We start from the raw sequence: 9,087 nt of genomic DNA, 5'->3' as shown, positions 1-9,087 counted from the left end.
AAAGTTGACATATTTAGCTTCTTCGGAACAGCTCCAAATTTCCAGCTGGAAAAGTAAATTTTCTCTAGAAAAAGTCCCACATTGCCAGGAACAGCTCTACAAAAGAACTTTTTGCTTTGTTCCTTAAAATAGCTGTTCCGATTTGCCAGGAGCAACTTTGTAATTCCACAGGAACAGCTCTCTATTTCCAGCTGGAGATAAAAAGGAAAGTATCTGTTCTAACGCCAGTGGGCAATCTTGTTATTTCAAGGGAACAGCTCTCTATTTCCAGCTGGAGATAAAAAAGCAAAAACATAGCTGTTCCGATTTGCCAGGAGCGATTATGATACTTAATAGGAACAGCTCTGTATTTCCAGCTGGGAATTTGGACAACAACTTCGAGAGTTAATTTTCGCAGTCCGAGGTAGTGATAGAAAAGACCTTTACATGTTTTTTTATAAGCATATTCAGGCTCATATACGGCAAAAATTTAAACACAAGCTAAACATTACTTTGAGCCTTCATTTTCAGAATTTGTTTGTTTTTGGCAGGATTTTCGAAATTTCTCTAAAACTTTGCTTAGGATATAAGCATCCGTCAAAGCATTTTCAGCTTTGTAAATCTCTCTACATATCTAAGTATTTCCGAGGCAGCTTTTGGGTTCATGTATTGTGAAACTTATTTTTCAGTAGAAATAATCGAATTATTATAGAGAATGTTAGTTACCGGGAGGCATATCATTTATAGTTATAGAAAAAGAGGATATATTCACATTTTGCAGTAGTTAATAGTTAAAATTCATACCATTCACTCTCGATGGAAAGCAGTAAAGAATTTGGTTACTTTACAGGGTAAGAAAAAGGTACACATATTTCAAATGTATAGGCAGTACTGATTATGTACCAATAGAGACGAAAGATCTCCTAGTTGAATTTAGGTTGAAAGAAAATCTTGTTTCTTCACATATATTTCCAATTTTGAAAAGTTAAAAACAATAAATTGAAAAAAATAATATATATTATATAGAATATATACAAACATGTATCAAAGAGAAATTTTGATAATCATATATCATGTACTCGTACGGAATAAATAGTCCATAGTCAGTTAACCTAACTTGTAAAACCACGACTCTGGGTAACTTGAGTTGTTTTTTGCGTTTCAAGGCAAAATGGTAATAAATCATAAGTTTTTTTAGGGGGAGGGAGGGTATAAAATAAAAATACAGTGGTCAGTGGTCAGTGGTTTGAAAGTTTTACTGAATTCAAAAGAAGGGGCGGCTTGCACAAAAAGAGGAGGTCAATTTTAAAGGGGAGGAAGTTTATTTGAAAGAGAAACATTCTTGACATATCCGGTTAGCTGAATGAGTATACTGGATGCAATAGTTACTTCATCGTAAACGTTTGAGTTGGATTGTCTGACAATATATCATTTTAAAACATGGACTGTTGTAAAGATTTCAAAAGCTGAATCATCCATAGCCATTACAATTGAAGTCTTGCGTTATGTTTTCTCCTGCAGCAGTCTTATCACTGAAAGCATCATTGGTATTTTGAATCTCATCCCATTTCACTTCATGCCCATCGTCCAGTTGATAGCTGAAATGGTAACGGAAGTGCTTGATTAATAGGCAATGGTTAAAGCAGGTATCATGAAAGAAGAAGTGTATGGATGAGAGGCAATCACTAGCGCGGTGTCATATGCGTGCTACTTAAAATTTACGTAAATAAATTTCAATTTTTATAGTACAGAGCAGGAAACTATGACCCATTACATTTTATATCCATACAGAAGGGTAAACGAACTTTTCCCTGGGGCAATCTGAAAAAAAATTTCCAGAGGGTAGGGTTTAAGGAAAGTCAAGGGGCTAGAAGTTATCTTAAAACCCGTGCACACTCACTTAAAAGGTATGAAGAACTTTTTCCAAGTTTTTTTTATAGTTTTGACATTTTCAAGGGGTATCTAGGAAGCCCCCCCCCCCCCCAGCGGACCCTCAATTCACGCAATCACGTAATTTTCTTTCGAAATTCACGCATTCACGCAAACTTTCCTCCAGTTTCACGCAATAACCCGATTTTTCAGAAATCGGAAATTTTTTGGGGAAAATCGGGGAAACATTGGAAAATCGGGAAAACTGCACATAATCGGTGGGAAAAAGGGAAAATTCACGTATTCACGCACAAAATAGCCCAGATTCACGTATTCACGCAATCAATAAGTACATTTTCACGTTCACGCAAGTTTTTTCAATTCACGCATTCACGCATTTTTTTCTCCAATTTTCACACATTCACGCAACCGAAAATGCCCATTCACGCAATCACGCAAACCGCTGGGGGGCCATCTAGTATGTACCCATTTCAACTAATTATTATTTTTTGCTTGAAAAGTTTTGTCCACCCCCTGTATGGATTTTAAATGTCAGAACACCCAATAAATAGTAAACAAATTAGTGCAGTCAATTCAATTAAACTCTGAAATTCAAATGTTCAATAAAAACCATACCAATTTCTGCATTTTGAAATCTTGGAGCTTTGAATTCATGTCCAGGTCAATTCTTTAAAGCTGAAATAAAAAGATATATCAGATAAAGATATATTACTGTGTCTACATCTTAAATAGTATATTTTGCAAACAGTGCCTCATATCTTTTCAACAACTTCGATTGAAAGTAAAGGTATTCATTACATGTACAAACCTAAAGATCACTACTTTATGAAAAGTATGACTTACTCTTTTCATCCCCTAACTAGAACAAAAAGATTTCATCTCCAAAGAAGTGTTAAGTGCAATGCCAAAGTGTTACTTTCTGCTTGACACATTTAAAACCTTATTATTGATGTCAAAAAGACAATCGTGACCACTACGTCAAAAGATACCGGCTAACTTTATTGGGAAGGAACTTTGGTTTTTAATGTGGCTAAAATGTGTAGCCGTATCGATTCATTTAATGATCCCCTTTGTAATCTAGCATAAACCATCTCAAAGGGAAAGTATTGTTGCTCGCAAAAACGCCTTTGAAGAAGGAGCGCGTCACAACATGTCAATCCCGAGAGAAAATTTCATTTTAGAGAAAATGACAAGATATAGGTAACTCGCAAAAACGTCTGTCACATTGCTGTTTATCTTAAAAGTTAAAGTTAAAGCCAAAGTTTTTATACAAAAAATGCGATGTCAAGGTGCTGAAAACGCAAAGTTAGATTGCAGTCTTCGACGGGTTATAGTTCGTCATTTTTCAGAATTTTCAAGATTTCAACTCTCTCAAGATTCACTCGTTCGCCAGCTCTTGCGGTGAGCGGTCACGGTGTACGGGGCTTCGAACCGGGTTATAGTCCGATTTTTTAAATTCGCATTCTTTCCCCACTCTTTCCATCTTATTCTTTGAACTGTAAAATGTGTGTGAGAGCCACAGGGTTGGATAGTGGCAATCCAATCCCAGTTCCTTCTCTTCTAGTATGCTTTCTTCAACGTTGTGGCAGAAACGTGTCAAAGGTGTGGCAACTTTGTCTAGTAGAAAGTATACTTCTTTTCTCATTGTAATTTTAGTTTCTTCGGCTGGTTCCGTGTTACTTTTTAGTTTATTTTATATTATTGCGCGCGTTTTATACTTTCAATAAACACATCTTTTTACTATCTTTTATCTGTGGTGGTGTCTAATTAACACTGCTTGGCCTACCTACACAACCCTATTTCCATCATATAGGAGGATATTTTCACAAATGGCCGAAATCCTGTGTAGGTCGAAAACTGAGGAACAGATAATGTGTTTTTTTGAAATATTTTTTGACTCATATTGAGTTACTTCTTTCAATCTTAACTCATATTGAGTTACTTTCTTCCTTAAAGTCATTTCAGATCACTAGTTTTACATTGACGGATTTCTATGTCATCATATTTTCCTTTTCTACTCCAACCTGATTGATTTTCTGTGAATGTTCATTCTAGATTTTTGTTGTATTTGTATTGTCTTTTTGTTTTGTGGGTTTTTGTCTATATTGTTTCCATTTTGAGTAGTTGAAGGTTTTATACTTCTAGACTATATATATATATATGGTAAAATTAGCAATAATATGAAATATAAAAATATAAAAAGTCTCAGAATAAGCCAGACAGCAGTATCATCATTTTAATTATATTCTATTTGTGTTTTAACGTTAACGATTATTTTTAGTTATTTAATATATCTTTAAAGTATTTCACCCCTTTGTGAAGGGTTTCAGATGAACCAGTAATGAATAAGTCTCAAGATAAACAATTTGAGGAAGTCATATATGATCTAATTGATCATATTTATCAGAATCAATAATCCAGGATACTGATGCAAAATCAATTGTTATTGATGAGGTATCAATTACTATCGACTACCTTTTGGAATTGGTTCTGACGATTAACAATCGATCATTATCAATTAACTTCCAGTGTATCGATGGTAATTGATTTTTCATTAATTGTTATCGATTTGTCATCAATCATCCATTGATTATTGATTTTGATTTTCAATGTCACATACTGTAACACAAGCACCATGGCAACACAATCCCAATTTAATAAAAATCTGATCAGATGTTACCAAAGATTACTTGTCAATTCCCAGAAAATACAGTTTGTCATCAAGAAAAGTTTCTTGATTGACAAACACAATAATGAACTCTTAATATACAACATACGTACAGCTACTTAGCTGTGAAACTCACACAAAAATTTTAAAATAAAATCTTCAAAGTCCAAAAGGTTGATTAAAATTTTTACATTGAACTTTTACTAATCCAAAAAAAGTGTAATAATACCATAATATTAAAAATGTTTTAATCATTTGCACAAGAAATTATGTAAAAATCACATGGACCAGACTCACTAAATACAATCGGCAGCTTTCTTTCACTTAATAACCAACCGAAAACCAATTGATGGATTGGATATCAATCGACTTTGATACTCCAATTGGATTAATTTTCATGAGGACTAAATTTTGCTTCTTTTGATTGTGGTAAACATGTTTAAAGTGGTCCTTTGACATATTTTGAAATTTAAGGTGGCGGTCTACTGCCAAATTTAAAATCATCGAAAAAATAATTGAATATCGATTTTTGGGTATTTTTAGATCCATTAGTCTTTCTGAACATCCCCTGAAAATTTCAGAGTGATATCTTTATCATTCAGGCTGCGGTGAGCATTTTTTTCCTGCTTGGTGCTTAAAAAATCCTCCTAGCAACAGAAAAAAATCTCCTTTTGATGGAAATGATTTATTTAAATCAAGAATAGACTCTACAGAAGCTAGAAAATTGCTGTACTGGTTGTATGTGGTTATGTTTGATTTCTGCGTAAAACTCTCAAGTTGCCACCATTTTGTTTTGCGCATCAGGCTGGATGTGTGCTTTTAGTAGCTGACATAATGGTTTGTAGCAGATATAAATCCAAGCACAACATGATGTAACAAAGATGGAAATGTGAATTATAATGAACTGGACATAACTTCTCAAGACATACATTCTCATCTGACACCCACTACTCATAACCACCTTAGGTCAAGTCAGCTCATTGTCAATTCAAGTATATATGAATGAAAATATGCACCAAAAAGGTTTTTATGGCTACAGAGTCATCCTGGACTATCAATGAACAATTTGTCACAGTTTTGTGGCAGTTTTCACCCAAATTTTATGTTTTCGCAAGATCACAACAAAATTTGCTTTGTTTACTGACTTAAGCGCAACATGTTTTTGTTGATTTTTGTACTGTGGCTGAAGAGGACCTTTTAGTTTGTATTTCGTTTGCGTTGTATCGCACCGTTTAGCCTTTTAACACGCAGCCACATTTTTCTCAGGTTTGCATGTACATTGTCAGGAATATCTCAGGATCAGATAAAGACTTTGACTTGAGATTTTCAGGGAAATTGTTGTTTGGCATGCAATGAATTGATTAGATTTTTTAAAAACTGGTTTCCTGACTTAAAATCTCAAAAATCAATTAGGATTCACACCCTCTGAAAAATATTTTTGAAAACATTTTCAATTCATTCTGCAAACTTTAGAAAAATTAGTCATTTAAAAAAGGAATTAATTTCATAGCTCAACTCAGTGTTTCAGAAAGTCTGACACAGGATTTTCGGAATACCACCTTGTAAAAAAAAATTCACGGCCTAGACCTTAGGGCCGTCCCCGTAGTACGTACACACTAAGATGTTGAAAATCAAGTACCCCCTCCCCCTGTACGCAAGCGTACACAAATGGCTAATACCCCCTCTAGTAAGTACGTAGTTTTCCCCTAGTTCTGAACCGCCTCTAAAAGCCTAGGTTTAATGGGGTTAAAAAAACCTAATTATGACGTCATAAATACAAAAAGAAATGTAGAAATATAAGTAGTTTTTGAAGAAATTGGGACATGCATTAAGTTACCCGAGTACGTAACATTTCCATTTGACCCCTCCCCTCTGTCAAAAGCACAAGCTTTTGAGAAGACCCCCCTCCCTCTTAGTGCGTACGTTCTATGTGGACGGCCGCCTTTTCAGATTTCCATTCAGACTTATTTTTGCGCGGGTGTCATCTGAAAAATCGAAAAAAATTTTCCCTGATAATCTTTTTTAATTTTTGAGAAGTGAGGTTTGGTTGCCTATCCATTGAACAAAACATTGGTAAAAAAAAGATATATCGAATTATTTATAGAACAGGCAGATTCCCCATCACCATCAGTCGATATCCAATCAATCAATCAGTTATTGATTGGTCATCAATGGTTGGGAAAAAGTTATCGATTGTATAGAGTGGGAGAGTCTGGTATAGAACTGAAAAGTTAAAAAAAAACATACCTGGTCATGCTTGTCAGTTTTGAAGTTTGATGTTTTCAGTGTTCTTCTTGACAGTGTTTCATTTTATTCAGTTGTGATCCACCAAGATGTCATGAGTTGAGTTGTTAAAAGATTAGTCCATTTTTGCTCAAAGAACCACAAAAATATCCTCCCCAGTTTCTTCGAGAATAACTGCAAAAGCGTTTCATACAGTTAATCAGTGATTTGAGGCAAGGATCCTGATGTTAGGTTAAGATTTACTTTGAAATAGCTTTAACTTTTGCAAAGTTTGTACTTCGATACCAACCAGAACAAAATAGTTTCGCGCCACTCTGCTACCATTTTGCAAATTCTATTTTCTTACTTCGTGTAAAGACGGGGGTTACTAGATAGTTTAGTTTTACGCTGGCATTTTATTTTCTGCTACTTTCATGATTTTGTAAAAAACTCTCATTCATACGATGTAATTTTCAAAACTGTGAAAGTTATGGTAGAAATTTTTTTCTAATTTTACAATTGCTTGCTATCATAGCTTACATTTTATGTTACCCCCGTGTTTTTAAATCAAGAAATTTTAAACTAAGACAGCTCGGAACACAAATCGCTCCTGGAAAAGTGCCCTACTGTAGAGGAACAGCTCATTTTTTTCATTTTTTTTCAATTTGCCAGCAAAAAATTTACCTGTTCCTACTCCAGTAGGGAAGTTTTCCAGGAGCGCCTTGTTTTAAACTGTCTAAGGAGCAGCTCCGAAAAATCGACCGGAACAGCTCTAAATTTCCAGCTGGCTAATTCAAGGAACAGCTCAATCTTTCGATCTTTGTCCAGAAAAAAAAACTTAATCCCGACCGGAACAGCTCCAGATTTCCAGGTAGTTGGCTACAGGAACAGCTCCCAAGTTTTATATCAGTTGTGAAAATTACATGGAATCAACCCGGAACACATGTGAATTTCCAGCTGGAAAGCTGATATAGAGCTTTCACGATTTTTCCAGGGAACAGCTATGTATTTCCAGGAGCAAATTTTTTGAAAATTTCCCGGAACACCTAGGCCATTTCCAGCTGAGGGGGGTCTCCGGAACAGCTATTCCGTCTTTTGCCCTCGGTGGCTGCTTTCGGTTTTAATGATACACTAGAGAGGTCCGAAACCTAAGCCAATCAGCTGTGTTTTAAACATTCTTTTATTTGAAATCTCTATTGATAAACATCTTTTGTATAAACCTATTAATAAGCAATCCCCGGTGGGGGCTACTAGTGGCCCCCTACAACAGTGCCTATAGACCAAGAGTAAGGCCTAAGGCCTGCAGCTGTCTATTGTGTAGACTAGCTCTCTTTTGACAACATTACATAGAAAAAGAGTCTAGAAATGATTTTATTTAACTTGAGAAAAATGTATATTCCTCAATTTTGTTATATTATACTTACTTTGCAACAATATCATCATTTCCTCTCTTGTTTGCTTGATGAGGTGGGTGGGGTGCCATTTTCCAAAATCTGTTTTAAGAAGTTCGAGCTAAATTAAAAATGAGACATTGTTTTTATTTAAAAACTAAGAAGGATGCTGATCTTCGGGTTATGTTTTTTCTTAGATTACGTCTAGTTTTTATGATTTCAGTCTTTGACTTTTACATCGGGTTAGTGAAAGGTTAGTTCAGAATACCCCTTTTATCAGCTAAGATTTTATCTTTTACAGCTCTACCAGCGCCTGAATCAAGTTCAATTGGTAAGATAGATAATTTTTCTGGTAGATTGTATTATTTTTACCTTAACTAGACATCTTCTAATGATTGTTTCGATTTTTTCCGACTTCACTGTCCAAAACTTCTTCAAATGTATGAGGATCTTGGCAAATGTAATTGAAGCAACCTTTAACATTATGGGTAGCTATAAAATCGAGTTGTTAGGTTTGTTTAGTTAGAGTTGTATTTGTGGTGAAAGAATCAAAATTTGTAGGACCCTTATCTTAAACTAGTTAGATACTTAATGATTTGAGTCTTTGACTTTTTTTATCGAATTAGTAATAGGTTAGCTCAGAATACCCCTTTTATCAGTCAAGAATTTCTCTTTTGCAGCTCCACCGGCGGACGAATCAAGTTCAGTTGATAAGATGGATAATTCTTCTGGTACACTGTCCAAAACTACTTCAAATTTATGAGGATCTTGGCAAATGTAATTGAACCAACCTTAAACATTATGGGTGGCTATAAAATCGAGTTGTCAGGTTAATTTAGAGTCGTATTTGAGGTGCAAAAGTGCAAAAAAATTAAACTTTGCAGAACCCTTAAACTAGTTACTTAATGATTTGATTCTTGAATTTTTCATCAGATT

General features: G+C 34.8%; 1 long non-coding RNA gene across 1 annotated transcript; it reads right to left on the bottom strand.

Annotated features, from left to right (window-relative positions):
* Positions 1 to 1,304: 1,304 nt before the first annotated feature.
* LOC136822066 (uncharacterized) lies at positions 1,305 to 7,234 on the bottom strand. Its single transcript, XR_010848854.1, has 3 exons — positions 6,785 to 7,234; positions 2,485 to 2,544; positions 1,305 to 1,577 (listed from the first exon to the last, which is right to left on the bottom strand). It is a non-coding gene; the product is annotated as an uncharacterized lncRNA (long non-coding RNA).
* Positions 7,235 to 9,087: the final 1,853 nt, after the last annotated feature.

This window comes from Clytia hemisphaerica, unplaced genomic scaffold (genome assembly GCF_902728285.1).
Source record: "Clytia hemisphaerica strain Z4C2 unplaced genomic scaffold, Clytia hemisphaerica genome assembly, whole genome shotgun sequence".
NCBI classification, from domain to species: Eukaryota; Metazoa; Cnidaria; class Hydrozoa; order Leptothecata; family Clytiidae; genus Clytia; species Clytia hemisphaerica.
Note: the sequence above shows the minus strand (reverse complement) of the source record. Positions and strands in the feature narration are given on the sequence as shown.